General features: G+C 41.0%; 1 protein-coding gene across 2 annotated transcripts in view; it reads left to right on the forward strand.

The window, feature by feature from the left end:
- Positions 1-19,597, forward strand: part of GAK (cyclin G associated kinase) — a 2,484,892-nt gene that overhangs the window by 2,047,581 nt on the left and 417,714 nt on the right. The window lies entirely within an intron of this gene.

Genomic DNA, 19,597 nt, shown 5'->3' on the forward strand with positions numbered 1-19,597 from the left:
GAAATTACAAATTACAAATATTGGGAACATAGCACTTAAGTTATAGGCATTACAAAATAGATAATCCAATAAATTGAGGTTAGATACAAGCTGATTGTAGACATAGTACATCCATCCATCCATGAGGCATACTTTTCAATTAAAAGCAGTAGTTAAGATAATATATTACCTTGGGATTAAGAAATTATATTTACACAAACAATACCTAGAGTAGCTAACATAAAGGATCTCGTTGGTTAAATGAGGAGAGATGGACGGGCAGGCGATATGTGGGGTCCTAGTCCGGGTTGGTACAGGGACACATCCAGTGTGATTTGAGGTGGCTTTTAAGTTTGTGTTTAAATATAGTTGGTGAAGACTGTAGGGTAATGTCAGCTGGTAGTGAGTTCCAGTTTTTACCGACAGAGTTGGCGAAGAGGGAGTCGCCTGCAGCATGGTTGGATTTGATCGTAAGTACTAGGAGTTTGGTGGATGAGCGGAGTGTTCTGCTGTTGCTGTAGGGGCAGATTATGTTTCTTAGGGCTGGGGTGGTGTCCGGATGGTGGAGGATTTTATGGGCAAATTTGAGCTGGTTGAGCTGTAGGAGGTGGGGTAGTTCCAGCCAGCCCAGGAGATTCAGGTTCTGGCAGTGGTGGGTACGGTAGGGTGAGCCAGTTGCAAATCTAGCGATGTGGTTGTAGCATGATGACAGTTTTTTAAGATTGGTTTTACTCAGGTGGGAATTTATGTAATCCATCAGACATGAAAGATTTATTGGATTTTATGAAAGACATTTTCACAGTAAGATGTCCTGTTCGATTCTCAACTAAAGCTTCTTCTGTGTGGAGACGTGCATGAATGGGCGTTACTTCGTTGAAGGTTGTGCATCAGGGCTGGCAATTCTGTACATAAAAATCTACTGCCAATCATTAGCGGACCGGAGTTCTGCTGTGGCGACCCCTGACAGGGAGAAGCCAAAAGATACAACAACAACATGAAAGACATTTTGAATAGAGGTGTAAGAGAAGGGAAATGAAACAACACATAGTGGTTTTTGGAACAATTTTGCAAAATAAGTAGCAGAGTAGTACCCTTTGGGGAAGTTTTGAAGTGGTTGATTAAAATAATAGGGTTGCAACATATCACTCAGATCACTGGAGCATAAGACGCAGGTATAGCTAAATGACTGAGGAAGGGTATTAATTCTACTGTTGTCTACTTGTAGAGTAATATGCTGACATCTGTGCTTTCTCTGAGACATTAATTAAATCCATGGAGAGCACCTCGGCAGTGCGAGAGTATAAAGCCTTCCACACATTTAGACCAGCTACTATACAGGCAGGGACTAATGTTTGAGGAGTCTCAATTTACATCAAAAATAAATGCACTTCAAGGCTGGTCAAATGTGACAACACACTTGAGCTTCTCCATGTTCAAATCATCGTAGCCAAAATCCTATAGCACTTCCCTGCAAGCTGTAGGTCCCCCTCTATGATCCAGGACACCCATAACACATGTTTAGGCTTACTAGAAACGCTAGCTATCAAACCCAGTACCATATTTATGGGTGACTTTAATTAACCAACTATTAACCGGGAATCCTACATGATACCAAAAGTGCATGCACAGAGATTCCTGGATTTATCAAGCACAAAATCCCTGGACCATATTGTCAGGTCGACCAGAGGTGCAAACATACTGGATGTGTTCCTCATTAATATGGGAAAGTGCTGTACAACCCCTAGTGTAATGTTCTCCCTGGTGAGGTCAGACTACAAAATGGTCTTCTTTGAAGTAAAATAAGATCAGGAACCACAGCTAACACTGTAATGTTCAGGAACTACTCTTAAGGCTGACTTCCTTCTGGGTTTAAAAAGGCTCCAGTGGTCATAAGCCTAATACACACCTGTGAATCTATAATATTGAATACAATTGTCACTGTGTTTTGGAAGCATGGCTTGTGATAGTGACTGTTTTCTTCCCTGACATTTGTCATATGGGACTCTCCATTTATCCTTTTTCCTTGTCCTTGTCTTCTGTTTTGGGTAAGGCTGTGTAAAAAAATTGACAAAGCTCCATGTATCTGAGATCAAGGAGAACTCAACAGACCCTTATTACGTCTTTAGTGGGCTTCCATGTCGCTCACTGTAATTTTAACTTTGTGCATGATATGCCTGGTGTACAACAGGCTTAAGAATGTGGTTGTGCCAGGTAGTATATCTGAACCTGTTCTCATTTAAAGATGAGTTAAGGCAGGCTGTTCTGACTGCCCATTTTTTGTTCTGCTGTCCTTTTCTGAGTAGGCTTCTCGGGACTTTATATAGATCTTCCAAGTAACGTACATTAACCACAGTGAAGGGTGTCTTTGGAACCTTCTAGCTTCCTCCTCCATGATGAATACAATTTGCCCGAGGAAAAGAAATGCCTTCAAGCATCATTCAATTTTGTGTCGCTAGCTGTGCCAGTGGAGTCTCCTAGAAGTACCTCACCAATGTTACAAAATTTGCCATCCAGGTTTTTCCACAGGACTAGAAGTTGATGGCTAATTCTGTGCTTTTGCCCAAGCATTGAGAGCAATAACACTGGTTTGTTGAGTTCCAGACAAGTCACTGTTGATCTCATCATAGAATTAGTTGGTCCTCCACCAAAAAGAGCTCTGGCAGAGGAACCAGGCAGTCTGTAGAGCTCTTTGAACAGGCCAAATTCCTACTTCATAAAGAGGGGTATAGAGCCTGCTCCAGCTCTGGACAAAGGCAGAGGGTTTTGCTCATGTCTTTTCCTGTTTTGAAGGGGCTAGGAGACTGCCATCCCTTCTTGGACCTCATCCAGTGAGTCATACTGCATATGGTAATTTCCCTAGAGGGTTATGTCCCTGTTGCAGCAAGACATCTGAATAATGTCACTAGACATAACTGGCTCCTTCTGGCACTTTTCCTTCAGTTTGCTCTCAGTTAGTTTTGAATCTAGCACAAAATTTTGTTGTTTACTGTCCTTTTTGTACAGTCTGTATATTCGGATGATTACAGTGGCAGTGGTGGGCTCATTGGAGAAAGAGCTCAATGTGTTGATTTACTTCAGACCAGCTGCAAATGGCCCCTTCAGGGGACTCTCTGTTAGTGTCCTTGACTTGGGCTGTTCTGTGTTTGCAAGTGCCGATGGCTCTCATACCCTGAAAGAACTGTTCTCTGGTTCCAGCTGAGAGGATTGCTTTGATTGTGGCACAGCTGGGCACAATTCTGAGTGTGGCATTTCTGTTTTATTGAGATTGCAAAGAAAGTCATCACTTTACAGCGTATATAAAGGCACTTCAGAAGTGTTAGCTGTGAACCCTCTTCCACCTCTTGAACCTGGGGTCCAGTTTTCATAGTTTAAGTTGCACGTCTGAGGAAGCAGGTGTTGTATTAGATTTTGAGTTGTCAGTGGCTGAAAGCAGTCATGTTCTCGCTGGCCTTCTGTCGGAATCGGGCCTTTGTCATTCAGCTCTATAGTGTTGGATGATTCCCAACTATATTAGTGTGGGGCCTTCCCTTCCATTGTGGTGTCAAGGCTAGACACTAGCAGCTCATACCACTGGATTCCTCTTCAGCAAAGATTAGTTTATTATCGCAATTTTTTTTGTACTGAAAGAAACAGCATAATCATATATTAGCTCCAGTAATAACACCATTATTTTGCAGTGATGCATGTGAGCCAGTCATGTAGCTGTTGGGCAGTTTTCAGATTACATATTTTATATTAAGGTAGTCATACAGTGGATATAAAAAGTGTACACACCCCTGTTAAAATTCCAGATTTTTGTGATATAAAACAATGAGACCACAATTTCACAACTTTTCCCACCTTTATTGTGACCTATAACCTGTACAATTCAATTGAAAAAGCAAAATTTAGGTCTTCAGATCTAGTAATTCTAATGTTGTTTGTTTTGTGGATGTGCAGAAGGTTCGTCAAAGTGGGGTCCAGGGATGCCTCATTTGCCAGGCATAGATCACCTCTCAGTTGTCTGTAGGAGACCAAGTATAGAGATAGGGCTTTGAGACGATCTGCATAGGACATTGTGTTTATACCCAGTATCCTTTTTGTAAGGAGCCTTTCCAGGCATTCCATTTGCTGCATGTGTCTGCTCAGGTACTTACCAAAGGGGGTATTATACTCGATGGGTCTGATGAGTGCCAACTGTAGTCATACAATGACTTCCTTGGACCTAGATGCGTTGCACTTAATTATAAATTGAGCAATACAGAAGGATTTCTTTTACTATCTTGGATACAAGTTGGTCAAGGGCCAGGTTGCTGTCTGCATGTGTTCCCTAATCCCTGATTAGTCGGTCAACTCGTAGGAGTGTTTTATTGATGATATTGTTTCCTGGGGAGCCAATTTTTCAGAAGGTACTATAATGCATTTTTTTGAATAGAGTTTTAAGCCATGGCTTTGGCACTGGTCATTTGGCTGCGTTAGACCCTCTTTTAAGATGTTAGTGTCTTGTGGTGGATTCTATGACTACTTCTAGTTTGCAGTCATATTTGGTCAGCTTGAGGCCGTTGACATTAGCCTTGACTTCTGAGAAGCAAATGCTGCAGAGGAGACGACCCAGCATAGAGCCTTAAGGGACTGTGCTGGTGAATGCTCTTTTTGAGGAGGTGGTCTCACCAGTCCTAACTTCCTGGGTCCAATCTTTGAGCCAACTTGCTATTTAGCATGTTATATAGGAGGGGGGGGTGGAGGTTGCTTGCGTTTCTGCTTTGGAGGTCTCTGTCGTTTGAGCAGATTATTGTTGAAAGCCTCTGCGAATGTTTGTGTTTCTATGTGTGGATTTTGGTATTGTAGGTTTTGTGGGATTATGTGACGAGTGTGGTATGGTGCAAATGTTTAACTTCTCCTCTTGACTGTCAAGTTCAATCTTGGTTGGCGAGAGCTTTACCTCCAGTTTGGCTAGATAAGTGCATCTCTCACAGGGTGTGGTGTTTGGTGGTAGGAGGAGAGGGTTGTCTGTGTACATGAGGCAATTGCTACATTGCCCCAAGATGCCCAGATTCATCAGATAGGAGAGAACACTGGGAGCTGACCCTTGGACATGCCTGAATAAAAAAACACTTTCCTCTAGACAAGTGAGGAAAGTGAGTATGAGCTGTTTTTCTCTAAGCAAGTGAGGAAAGTTAAGTACATAAAATGTTTTCCTCTAGGTAAAGAATGTTGAATGCTGTAATAATTTGTAGCTAATTTAATGCTGACAAAAAGTTCTGAACAAGTGCTTAGCACGAATAAGCAAAATCAAGTGCTAAAACTAAGAATCTGTACCTGGATCTTTTGGTAGATAGGCTACCTAGTGTTTTACCACTCCCACTGATAAGCTAGAATGCTTCCCACCAACACAGAAAGGCTTGGGGGGGGGGTTCAGAAGCTTACAAACAGTCCTGGATACAGCAAATCTGTATCTAGACTAGACTAGTTACAGGATAGGTGGGAAACAAGTGCAAATGTGGGCTTTTAAACCAGAAGGTTGAAAGAGATGGAAAAACTGCCCAAATGGCCAATAAACTACAATTTCAAGGCCATAAACCACTCTTGTGGTAGATAGGCTACCTAGTGCTTTACCCCTCCCACTGATAAGGTAGAATGCTTCCCTCCAATGCAGAAAGGCTTGGGGGGACTCAGAAGCTTATAAACAGTCCTGGATACAGAAAATCTGTATCTGGACTAGACTAGTTACAGGAAAGGTGGGAAACAAGCGCAAACACAGGCTTTTAAATCAGAAAGTTGAAGAAGTTGATTTTGCTTTGTCTGTAGGTTTGTCAATTTGGCATTGCCTGAAAAAGACTGTATGGGGAAGGATAAAGTTTTAGCCATTTTTTAAAAACCTAGAGGGGACAGGTGCAGACCATCCTTGGCAAAGCAGCTTGGTTCATTAACCACATCTTCCTATGCTGATAGATATTGGATCCCCTTAGAATGAGACCGGAAACTCAGCCAGTTATTAAAATCTGTCATCTCTTAATATTGTGGCATCATTCGTGGTGAAAGTAATATGCTGCTCACTGCTGGGCTCATACAGCCTGAGACCCACAGGCAGAGTGATCAGTAATGTCTCTATATAGTCTTGGGAGGTACGTCTAAGTTCATTTACACATAATTGGTCCCTCTGGTGCAGTGACTTGGATGCATGCATAATTTGGCAGATCATGGCTTCTGATAGGAAATTAACTATTATGTTCCCTTTGCTCAGCCTGATTAGAGGAGCATCAGTATGGAGTCTTCTATGACTAGAGTCTGAGGAGTGTGTTTGCTTGCCCTGTAGGCTTTGTATTTGGTACTTCACTGAATGAGGCTTTATGTATGTTAGGCGTTGCTTTTGTTGAGTGCTTTGGGGTTTGCTGAGGATAATCTTTGCTGATGGGTGTTTTAGGAAGATTGCATTTAAGTCCCTTGGCATATGTTGGTCTGTGTGTGTGGTGTGCTATGTCTGGGGAGCTCTGCCTGCATGGTTTTTACAACCTGATGTGTGCTTTTATGCAAGAGTTTTGCCTACAGTGACAATGTGTATGTACACCTCTCGCATACTCTAGCCATTACTTTAAGGATTAAATGGTTATCAGTAAATATGAGACAATTGTTACATTGTCTCAAGATACCCATGCTCACCAGGCTGGCTGGAGAGAAATTAGGAAACTGCATATTCATGTCGTCCAATCCCTTAATTAGTGAACTGCAAGGTTGTGGCATACAGGCATTAACAGGAGGCTATTAAGGGTTCTTTCTTTGGGAGGGCTGTAGAACAAACTAGGCTTTAAGAATTCTAAATTTAACAGTACTGGCACTCGGTGTGCTACTGTCATGGCAAGCAGCTCTGTGCAAATGTGCTGAATTTGTACCAGCACTGGAAACACAGAAAACTGACAACTGAGCTCTTTGGCCAATAGAACAACTACAGCTAGAGCCCTTTCCTGTGCCTCCCAACTCCGATAGACGAGGCAAATACCTACTTGCCACTAGATGAATAATCCCATAATGTGAAAGCAGTGTAAGTGTGTGTCCAGAGTTTAATGGTACCACAAACAAACTTAAGGAATGGCAATAAGTAATTCAAGTTAACAGTGAACTTTAAACACCTTATAACAGTTGATAATTCATTAAAAATGTTTTGCATCTGATGTCCTTTTCATTCTTCCTCAATGAATGGGGTTACGGATCCGATCATCTGATCCGATTTGGCCGCATACTTCAGACTTTGCATTCACCTCTCGAAATTCTCTATTCATAATGCCCTTGTCTGTTTTAAATACCTCAGATCTCATTTGCCGCCATTGTGTTCAAATGTAGGTTCCTTCTCTTGTAGTGTTTTGTAGAGTTTTCAGCTGTTTTTTTGTAAGTGAAAGTTTAGTTTTCCTATCTAAAATTTCCATCTGTTATTACAACCTCTCTCTTAGTTTCTGTTTTCCCATTTCTGCGTTAGGAGATAGTTACTATACTTTCATAGTATATTCTTAATTTATTATAGTCAGTAAAGTTTTTTTCTTTCTATACCCTCTTAATCTTTCCTACCCTTTTTACATGGTAAATAATTACTATTGCTGGTAATATTTTCTTTCTGTAATATTTTCTTATTTAAAGAAAAAAAGTCTTGTTTGTTTATATATTTCTGTTGTCCTTTCCTTTTATGGCTGACAAGTCGACAAGTTTTAAAAAATGCAGTTCTTGTGGACACAAAATCCCTGGCTTGGATGCCCACAAGGAAGTGCGTATATTGTCTTGGAGCAGCTCATCTTAACACCAACTGCTCAATATGTGCAGCCTTCAATACAGGGCTTTAGCTGCTAGATGCAACAAACTTTTAAGTAAGGGTCTACTTCCTCCCTCAATTACGTCTTCTTCAGGGCCTCTAACCCCCAGTAAAACATCAAAAACTCCTTTGGAGCACAGAAAGCATTTTCCGCCAAAGTCCCCCAGGACTACTTTGGAACCGCCACCAAAAGTTTCAGAAACATCAGACCCGATAACTTTGAACCCGATCCTGATCCAAAATCTTCAACTCTTAAAACTTTGGATCCAATTATTATATCAGCAAGCCCAACAACTCTGGTTACAGATCCCAGGTCCTTGCATCCAAAACCTAGTATGTCATACACTCCAGGAGCTCGTTCACCTGATTTTCTGTTGGATCCAGTTCCCCTAGGCTTCATTCCCCTTTTATGCAAACTCTCAAAAGTATTCTAGGCCCCAGTCAACCACATCATCCACCAGGTCCTCCAGAAGTTTGTCTGAAGCAGACGTGGATAGGATGATGTGAAAATTCCTCAGAGCTCAGATCAAGATGGGGGTCATCTTAGCTCCTTCCTCTGTTGGACTTGAGTCTTCCAGCCACAACTCTCACAGTGCTATCTCCTTCTCCGATTTATCCTTCTGTTTCGGAGACTCAAAATCCAACAGCTGTGAGTTCCGGCGTTGAATCCAAAGAGAATTACCTCTTGTACCCCGACAGTTTCTTTGACCAGTTCTGCTCCTATTCTTTTGGATCAAAATGGGTCCCAGAGCTGAAGCATCAACATCAGATCCATGGGGCCCGGATCTAATCCGATGTTATTGGATCCATCCCTGCCCCATTGAGCCTCTGCACTGGATAGCTCTTGTCTGGTTCCATCTTCTAGGCATAGATCTGGTGGGAGCCATGATTTACCTCTTCTGGAAGTATCAATTCCGGTGTGGGTAACCGTGGCTTCTCTAGGTCCGTATGCCTTAGAGGTTGTGAAAAGGGCTTTTTCTCTTTCTAGAGATCCAGTCTCTCACCCCTCAGATCCACCCACTGTTCTCTCTTCAGTTCTGAGCTCCGAGTCCATCAGGCCTGTTCCACAGGGACAGGCAATTCCACCTAGCTTCCAGTCATTTCCCTTAGAGAAACTCTGATAATGTCCCTGAACATCCCCTGAGGAGATCCGTCAGAAAAGGGTGTGCAAGAGGAGGCATATAGATTCCCCATTGTAATCTTTCACTAAAAATACTGATTTCAAGGAAGGGGAAGGGTCCCACAGATCACCACCTGATGATGTCTCTTTTGGAGAGATGTTACAGATCCCTAGACAAAAAGGAGGTTGGTGTTCCAATAATCCTTCCCTACAGGAGTCAGTACTTTTGGAGGCTTTTTGTTCTGGCCCATCTAAGTTTTGGTTGACCCCCCCACAGTGGATGAGCTTATTGATCTGGACGCTCATCAGGCATGGATGTTGCCAGATTCCATTGAACCAATACCGTGTTGATCTGACAAATTCCTAGCTTCTCTTAAAGATAAATCTCACTGAATCAAAGGAGGTCCAATAGATGCTATGGTAGTGTCAGCAGACTCTATAAAAGAGCTAGCAGAGCAGAGCTCTTCTGTCCACCCACTAGAGTATAGGGCTCTGGACAGATTCGGAAAGTGAGTCTTTGCCTTGAGATCCCTTAACTATTTGCTCACTTTACAAAGTTACAGAAAGATTTGCCCAAAGAACTGTCAAATTTCTGTGTCCATGTCTGCAGAGGATTTCAAAGATGATCTTAGTAGGTCACTCTTGTCAGTTTCCAATGGATCAATGATGTTGATCTCTGACACAGCTGAAAGGCACATCATGGGCTACCAGTTCAGGCATTGCCTTAAGGAGACGTGCCTGGATGTGGCTATACAACTTTGTGAAGCCTTTCAAGGCACCTTTCATGAATGCTTCTTTTGATGGAACATCTTTGTTTGGTTCTTCTGTGAAAGACATGCTTACTCACAGCGAACAAGAAGAAAAGACCCTGTCTGGTATGTGAATCAAGTTTTCTACTCCACAATGAACGTTCTCTAGAAATCAGAGGTGGCAAGAAAATGTCATTTTGTAAATCTCGGGGATCTTTCCAAAATCCTCGCAGCGACAACTCCTTCAGAGACAGAGCAGGCAGTTAGACACTGCCCTAGAGGCAGTGGAAGCCTGTAAACTCAGGCTATCCATGATTCTTTTCTGGATAGGCCTTATCAGTGCTCCTAAAATGCTGTCTGACTGCCCAACTCTGGAGGCAGTCAGGGGAAGAGTGTCCTTGAACCCAGACATCTGGGCTGCTATAGCAAAAGATATCTGGTTGCTAAAAATAATATCAAAAGGTTACTTCATACCTTTTTCCCAGCTCCAAATCTACAAAAGAAAGAAGCTTCCCAATATTCCACCCTGTCAGAGGAAGGCAGCTGCACAAGAAATTCAAAAACTGCTAGACAAGAGTCAACCAGGAGGTCCCACCAGATCAGAGAGGATTTGGAACTTATACTTCTATTCAGTGCCCAAAACCAGTACGTGAAAAAGTCAAAGTTCAAAATGAAATGGTCAAGTTCCAGTCCATTCTGCCATTTCTTCACAGGGATGATTAGATATGTTCTATAGATATTCAGGATATGTGCTATCGCATAAAAATAAACAGGTGTTCCCAAAAATATTTACACTTTTGACTGGGAGACGGTCATTATCAGTTCAGAGCCCTGCACTTTGGACTCACCACAGCCACCAGGGTGTTCACCAAATGTATGGCAGTGCTGGCAGCTCACTTGAGACTAAAAGGATTCCGAGTGTTTCCATACTTGAAAGACTGGCTCCTCAACCCCCCAAACCCCCCCCCCCCCAATGCATCTCCTTCAACAATCCAGGGAGTATTTGCTCCAGATTGGTCACTCGCTGATAATAACAATCAGATATGCCAAGCCTAGTCTGACACAAGTAAAAAGCTTGGAGTTTGGCACACACCTGAACATGACAAGACAAGTTGCCTCTTTACATACTCATCACATAGACACTTCTCAGATTTATCAAATTCTGTCCCATCTTTCTCCTCCAGCCAGATTCATTCTCCAAACATTGGGTCTATAGTAGCAGCAATAGTATTACTTCCATTAGCACGTTACTATGTGCGCGTTCTTCAGTGGACTCTAGCTGTTCAGTTGTCTACTCTTTGACACCTGCTCTTTCAGTCAAGCTTACACTGATTTGCAAACACCCCATTCATTGGTGTATCTAGTTGAATGTCATTCACCTAGCTCGACTTTTTGTTTTACCACCCGCAATGGCTGCGGTGACTGCGGACATATCCCATTTGGAGTGGGGAGGTATTACTTTGGAAGGACAGTCCAAGGCAACGTGCCCCCTCCCCCCCACCACCATGGGACCAATTTGCATTTCAATACAGACTGTAAGCGTTGCAGGCATTTCAAGATGCTCTCCCTCTAGGGACTATTATGATTCAGACTGACATGTCTGTAGTCTAATACATCAACAAACAGGGATGAACCTGATCTTACCCTCACTCCCAGTAGACTGATAGAGTGTGGTAATGGGCGATCTCCACCAACTGCTTTCTAGTTGCAACACATACTCCTGGGAAAACCAATGTGCTAGCAGACAAGCTCAGCAGATCCATTCTGATGCATCAGAAGTGGTCTCTCAAACAATCGGTGGAGGAAATTTTCCATCATTAGGGCCACCCTTGCTGCAACTGCTGTCCCACCCCCCCCACAACAGCAAGTACAGCAGGTGTATTGCCTTGAATTCCCTCCTCAGGGGAGTCGCCAGGAGATGCTGTAGTCCACATTTGGCCATCCAGTCTCCTCTACACTTATCCTACACTTCCCTTGATCGCCAAATTCCATAGAAAGCAGTTCGGTTGAAGAGCTGCCTCATCCTCATTTCCCCCTACAGACCTTGCCAAGTGTGGTTCCCCTTCCTTTGGTCTCATCTTTGGTGTCCTCTGTGGATACTGGACCCATCTCCAGATTTCCTGTCACACCCCTCAGGAATGAGTTATCTCAGTATCCCAGCCCTCAATCTAACCACATGATTTCTCCAGTTCCAATAATAGCCAGACAGCCCAGGCTTTCTTCCCCAATCTGTACCATTCTGTTATCCTTGCAAAAAGACTTCAAGAAAGTTTATAAGAGCAAATGGAAAACATTTTCCCTTTGGGCTTTAAGAAATAATATTGATCCATTTACTGTCCCTATATCTGCTATTCTTGATTTTCTGGCTACTGTCTACAGCAAAACAGCTAGTTTTTCCACGATTAGGCTACAGTTGGCAGCCATATCAAATTTTCATACAGGAGGTAAAAAATTGTGTTTGGCCTCTTTCAAGTTACGTAAAGCTTTCTTGAAGGGCACTTTTCTCTTTAGGTCCGCCGTAAAAGATCCTTCATCTCACTGGGACTTGACTTTGGTTCTACAGGATCTCACTCAGAAACTCTGAACATTCAGCAAAAAATGATTTAATTTTCCTATCCTGGAAAATAGCCTTCTTAGTAGCTATTACTTCTGCAAAAAGAATTTCTGAACTCCGCACTCTTTCATTGAAAACTCTATACATTATTTTCCAAAAAGAATTTTACCTAAAGTGGCTTTGGAGTCTAACATAAACCAATCCATTCATTTACTGGTTGTCTTTCTAAAAATTTCAAACAGAGGAGAACATTTGCTACATCTATTTTTTAACTACACAGAACTAAGATCAGAAAATGAGACCACCTGTTTGTATCTTCCTCAAAAAATCGACTGTGTAATCCAGTATCTAAAGTTATATTGGTTAAATGGCAATTAATTGCATTTTTTGAATTTATTCACAGTGGCATTTCTCTATAGAGACCGTCTAAAGCACAAAACTAGGTCCATGGCCACTTCATCTGCTTTTTGGTCAAAAACTTCTGTTGATATTTGCACAGCAACCACATGGTCCAGTGCTCATACTTTTGTTACTCATTACAGATTTGACCTAATTTCCAGAAGCAGAGCTGCCTTAGGTTTAGTGGTTCTCTGGAATATTCTTACATGAAGGCCACCTAAGATTTACATAGCTGGGGACTCTGTTCCATTCATTCAGGAAGAATGAAAAGGACATCAGATGTGAGATACGTATTCACCATAGCTAGGCATGTGTGTTGTCCATTTTCATTCTTCCTCAACCCGCCCCCCTTCTTATATCTTCAGGAGGAACCTATTGAATTTCTTACTGGAACTTAAAGTTCTGGATGTGAGCCCTATTCTTTGAACTGTCCCTTTCTTTAACTATTTTATGGGAATCTTATGGCACCAAATTTGATCTAAGGTATTGAGGATGGACTAGGGCATTGTGGGAAGAGGGTGGAGCTCAAGAGTTGGATCCAAAGTCTGAAGTATGTATCCGGGGATTGTATCCTTAACCCTATTCATTGAGGAAGAATGAAAATGGACAACATCAGATGCCTTGTTATGGTGTGTACATAACTTTAATTTTGTAGAAATGAGCCAAGAGCCACTCAATTGTGAAAAATTTATAAAAGCACTAAAAATGGGATAAGCTGGTTATTAAGCTCTCCGGCCAGTAAAACAACTACATGCAGGAATATCTAGCATGTTTCCCTACCCTATACAGATCAGGCTGCCAGACACTGCTACTTTAAAATCCTCTGTCATATTAATGTAAAAACTCAGAAGAGGGCTTTCTAGAGAGTACAAATGCACTAATTTAATTTATCCAACAGCTAGCTAAATAATGAATTCAGAGCAAGTAAAACAGAAGAACAGACAATGAAAGGCAAAGTGCAATTTTTTTCAAAATGAGCACAAGGAAAGCCAATGTAGAAAGGGAGGAGCTTATAAAGTTCAATTTACAGTAAGTGTGGAGAGCTTAAAAATCACAAAGTTTAAAAAGCAGATCAAGGAATGGGGTATAGGAGAGTTGGTGGAAAAAATAACCAGAAGGGAGTCACAAATAGTGCTTGTAGGTTTTGCAGGCCTTGAGTCTTACCAGTAAGACAAGTTTACAGATATATTCTCTGTATTTATGTATCACTCAAAAAACAAAATTATGTAATGAAAAAAAAATGTGAAATTTGCAGTCTGGGTAATTTAACTCATTACAGCTGGGTGAGGTCTTCAGGTTTTTCTGCAATTATATTCTATTGAAGTCTCTAGACGTCAAATATTACTTTTTCATATTTGCATTAATAATTTGAAAACCATCATCTTAAAGTTTACACAGTGGCAAATACAACTGTATTGATGTTTGACCTCTATGTCGTCCAGGTAATAAACTAATTGTTTTACTTAATATTTATTTATATTGTCATAAATGTCATGCTTTTCAGAATATCTCGGCAACCAAGTAGCACACACAGAATTGCTTACCTTCATATGAAAGCTCTCAAATGGATGAACAAAATGCTAATAGTATATGTGTAAATTAAATGGTTGCTGAGATATTGCAAGGTGTGTACAAAATATTGCAAACTTAATGTTTACTGTGATTTACAAATTCCATTTTCAGACCTAGAACCTAAAGAATACTGCCTCTGTAACCATTTACACTTCTTGGTACTTGCGTATTATCGCAACCATGTTGCAGACAACTCACTCTTGATGTATTCATTTGCCGTTCATGTGGTGACAAATTTATTTAATGTTATTTTGGCCCTTTCTACGTGTATTTAAAATCTATCTAGATTTTTAGCCTGTTGTCCTGTCATTATTTTAGCCTTTGTCCATATTTTTTGTTCTATGATGTTGAGAGGTATGTCTGGCATCATTATTTAATTTCAAAAGCTTCCCTTCAATTATAGCAGAAATGTAATGTAAAAAGTATAACTGCTGATGTCGTTTTATTTTGTGAGCTGTACCAAAACATATATATACGTCACAATGTCCAGATTTTTGCCACATATTTTTGGTCTGTTCCTCATAAAATGTGTGACTTTCTAGCAAATCTTTGGGATGATCTGAGGATTGATGATGTCTTCCAACTATCAGAAAACAAACAATGGTACTTGCTTACAAGAAATCACTTCAGTTTCACTCTCTTAGTAGAAATTTGGGTACTTAAGTTTTCTGCAACCTGTTCATTGCAGTTTGTCAGCAGTGCATGTACAACCGTGAGTTGTTTGCAATCTGGTTGTGATAATACGCAAGTACCCACTTTAGTAACCCTTATGCTTCTAGAGATATAAACATTTGTTTGAAATGTTAGGACATCCTTTGATTCTACCAAAAAGCTTAGGCTCTGCCCATTGGAAATTACGGTGCAAACTTCCAGAGCTCCATTGGAGGGAAAACAGAATGGAACATTTAAGACAGAAAGCAGCTCTATCTGTTTAAACAACTCGCATGCAAAAGAGATTATTTTCCTCACCAGCAGAGAGTCCCCAACAGTGCTTGTAGTTTTTGCAGACCTTGAGCCGTATCAGAAAGGACAAGGCTACAGACTTGCTCTATATATTTAATTTTCACTCAAGAAACATTCCAAAGACATGCGTCTGGAGTGTTTCTCCCCAGGACTCCACTGAAAATAGTCCCTGTCCTGGTCAGACTTTCCTGGTCAACAAATGTAAAATAAAATAATAAAATTAACCAAAGAAGAAAGCTCTCTGGCTTCCTTTGAGGAATCTGAGGACCTGAAGGTTGCTGTCTGCAAGGTAGTTATAACATTGAGTCCTCTGCATCCTGTAATTTCTCAGTGGATGACTTCTTGGGAGAATCCTTGAGGATTATGTAGTCCTGTATTTCCTATTATATAACCACCATTCCTTTCCACAAAAAATCTCTCTAACAAGCCTTGGATCACCCCACCTTATAAAGGCAGTTAGTAAAGATGCTATTTGTGCAACATGGAAACACATTAACTCTGTTAGTACTGTTGCCAGACTCATTCTGAGCCCCACCTGAATGGAGTGAGATTCTGTCCAGGCATCATCAACCTGACTCTTGCATGATCTCTTCTTTCCATTATAGTACACAGAGACCATGGTGGGGTTTTTTTCCCACCTTGTCTCCAGATAAGCCATCAGTAACTTTGGACAGAGTGGCCATGTTAGTATTCTCTTTTGCTGTGTCAGGGTTTCAGCTCCACAAATGCTTGTTTCGTCTGTCTGTATCCCATGAATTCCTAATGAACCAGGCCCTGGAGAGTTTATCCGTCTTGCCAAGTATGGACTCCAGGAGGAGAGTCTGGGAATTCCCACATGAGGTTCCTGTGGTTTGTTCTTGTTGGAAACCACTTTCAGTACAAAGTGATGACTTTTGGGTTTTCGTCTGCACCCAGACTGCCAGCATGCTTGCTGTGTTGTGCGAAACCTGGCTGGTTAAGGAGCTCAATATGTTCCCTTATTTCGATGACTGTCCCCTGCCGTTCGCCATTGAAGGACTTTATTGTAGCATTCCCAGAATGGATGTTGTTATGGCTGCAGTCGGTGGGGTGAATGTAATGTAAGAGAAGACCTCTCTGCTTTATTTGGCATGGAACTAGATGGTTTTCTTCTTGCTGCAGGAGATCATAAAATCTGATATCCTGGCAGCGGATATTGGGAAGTGCCCTGGCCCAGGAACTCCTCTAGCTGATGATTGTTTATAGTGTCATTTACATTTATTTATTTATTTTACATTTGTTAACCGGGTTAGTCTGTCTGGGTTCTTAGAAGCCCTTTTTTAGCAGAGACCCGAGGAGAAAAGCTCCCAAAAATGTTTTAAGTAAACAAATAGTAAGAACAAAGATAAACACAGATCGCATTTTAAGTATACATACTTCTGAAGTAATTACATAACATGCAATAAAGGAATATACAGAATGGATGGAAATACAATACATATATGGAAATTTTCATGTAGTATGGCAATAAACTAAGCAGAAATATGGTAAGACTAAGGTCAATACATTGCTGAGCCACGGTGCTAGGCATGAAGTAAGTAAATATACAGATAAAGTTGTTTGAACTTTGGAAGTTAAATTAAAGAACAGTAATAAGGGTTTATGGGAATTGAGTGTAACATGAGCTAACTAGTATGGAATATGACGGGAAAAAAATGTGTAGGTAGTAGTAAGAGAGAGAGCTAGAAGTGATACAGTTAAGTTAGGTTATCCCTGAATGTTTCTTGGGTATTAGTTTAGAGAATGAACATATCCAATTTGATAGGAAAAAAGATTTAAGCTGTTTCTTGAAGGCATTTTTGTCTTTTAAGTAGTCTAAGGGCTAAAGGGAGTGTGTTCCAATTTTTTGCAATTGAGTGACAATAGAGTATTTTCCCAAAGATTTTGTTTGGCTTATGAACTTCAAGAAAGTATTGATTAGTACTTCTTAGTAGGCATTGAGGAGTATAAAGTGTCAGAGAATTTGCAAGGGATGGGCAGGATTTAGGATTGTTAAGTATATTGTGGGCTATAAAGAGTTGGGATTGAGGCAGTAAGTTGGAAAATTCAGGCCAGTGTAAAGCCTTTAATGAGAGACAGTGATGGGATTTGTAAGGTTGATTTGCAGCAAATCTGGCTACTTTGTTATATGTGGTTTCTAGTTTGAATATTAGGTTACTCTGTATATGGGTAAGAATAGGTGAAGCATAGAGTAAGGATGGTAGAAGCAGGGGTTGGGCAAGGGATGGCCTGGATGGACAGGGAAGAATGTTTTTGTGACTGCAAATCAGACCTAGTTTTTGGTGTGTTTTTTGAGCTATGAATGTGATGGTTGAATTTAAGTTCATCATCAATTATTGCTCCAAGGAGTTTTGTTTGGTGTCAACAGAAATTTTAGTTCTATTAAGGGATGTTACGGAAAAGTTCTGTTTTGCGTGTTCCATATTTTCAGGTAGGAAAAGTAGTAGTTTAGTTTTGCTCGCATTTAGCAGGATTTGGTTAGATTGCAGCCAGTTTTCAGTTGAGTGGAGTGAGTTTTGTGTAAGGGATTGAAGGTTTTCTATGTTGTCAGCAGAGTTGATGGTTGAGTCATCAGCATACTGAATAAGATTAGATTGGATGCAGGATGAGAAAAGGTCATTGGTAAATACATTGAAGAGGAGAGGGCCCAGTATTGATCCTTGTGGGACCCCTGTCCTAACTGCAAGAAAGAGGGAGTAGGAAGAGTTCCATCTAACAGCCTGGTGTCTATTAGTGAGATAATCACAGAACCAGGATGTGGTGGAGTTTGAGAACTTTAGGTTGGAGAGTTTATGGTGAAGTATGGTATGAGATACGGCGTTAAATGCTTTCATCAGGTCCAGAAAGAGGGCTGATGCTATTTTGCTATTATCCCTGACTTGAGCAATGTTATTAGTAAAGGATACAAGAGCGGTAGCTGTGCTATGTGTGGGACGGAAGCCATGTTGAGTTGGTGTGAGTAGGTTTTCTTGTAGCAGATGATTAAGTATTTGCTTATGGATACACTTTTCCAGTATTTTGGAGAGAGGAGACAGTATGGCAATTGGTCTGAAATTGGTTGGCTCAGGGGAGTTTCCTCCTTTATGAAGAGGTACTACAAAACATTTCTTCCAAATTTCTGGGACTTTGCCTTCTTTTATGGATCTATTAATCAGGATAGATGCGGAGTAAGCTAGAGATGTAGCTGCATGTTTAAGGAATAATGGAGGAAGGTTATCCACTGAGGGGTGAACCAGGTTTAGTTTAGTTAAGAGCAAACTGATATAAGGGGTGGGAACAGGTGATAGTGAGAATGAGAGTGAGGGTGTGAGAGGCGAATCAGAGGTGGATGAAGATGTAGATGGATTGAAAGAGGTACGGGTGAAGAAGTTAGTTACAGTTAAGATTTCAATGGTTTCAGTGAAGAACTTATTAAGGAGGGTGGTTGCTATTTCCAGAGGAGTCTTGTCAGAATAAGGTGTGGGTGGGGTAGGAGTACCAGGTGAGAGACGTTTATTGATAGAGTTCCAGATTTTTTTAGGATTACAGTAGGGATTAAGTGTGGATTGGTAATGGTTCTTTTTTATCAAGATTGATTTGTTTCTTAGATTTGTTTCTAAGTTCCCTGTAAGAGATGAGGTTGGAAGAAGTATTATTGCCTTTCCAAGTTTTATCTCTGGTCTTCATGAGTGTAAGGGTAGTTTTAGTTAGCCATGGGGTATATCTGAATTTGATGCGAGTTTTCCTAGTGGGGGCAAGGGAGTTGAGGATGGATAGAAAGGTGCTGAAGTGTAGGACTGCTTCATCGAGGGTGAGATTAGAGAGAGGACCAGTTTATAGTAGAGAGGAGGTGATTTAGTGAGTCAGGAGAATAGCTAGACAAATCACTGGTCACCTTATATTGTGCTTTATGCAGGTGTTCATAATTTGTGAAGTAGTAAAGGTAGGTGGTCACCTGATGTGTCTGGTAGAGTGGTTGGATTATGGTAATGTTGAGGGTGAGATACTAGTATCCAGTCAATAAGTGAACCAGTAGAGGAAAATTTATGAAGATGGGTAGGTGAAGAGATGAACTGTGTGAATCCATACAGGTTGAGAGAGGTAGAAGGTGATTCTTTATTGATCTGCAGCCAGTCAATATTGACATCTTCTAATATGATGGTTTCATAAGGGATAGTTTTAGATATCCAGGATAGAAAGTGTTCTAAAATGGGGACATTATTTCCAGGAGGGATATAAATTGATGCAATGGCAAATTTGTTTTATGGTGGCTAAGTTTGTCAGTTAAAATTATCTTAGCTGGGAGAAAGTCATATATGGGAAAAGAGATAGGGGGAGACAGACAGGCAGTTAGAGTACATGATAGCGACTCCCCCCCTCTTTTTGAAAGTCTGTCATGCCTGAGGATATTGTAGCTGGGGGAAGAATTTCAGAATTAGAAATACTTGGTTTTAACCAGGTTTCACACAAGGCAAGTATGTTTGGGT

Source organism: Protopterus annectens, chromosome 2.part0, assembly GCF_019279795.1.
Source record: "Protopterus annectens isolate FY-2018-M chromosome 2.part0, PAN1.0, whole genome shotgun sequence".
Classification (NCBI taxonomy): domain Eukaryota; kingdom Metazoa; phylum Chordata; order Ceratodontiformes; family Protopteridae; genus Protopterus; species Protopterus annectens.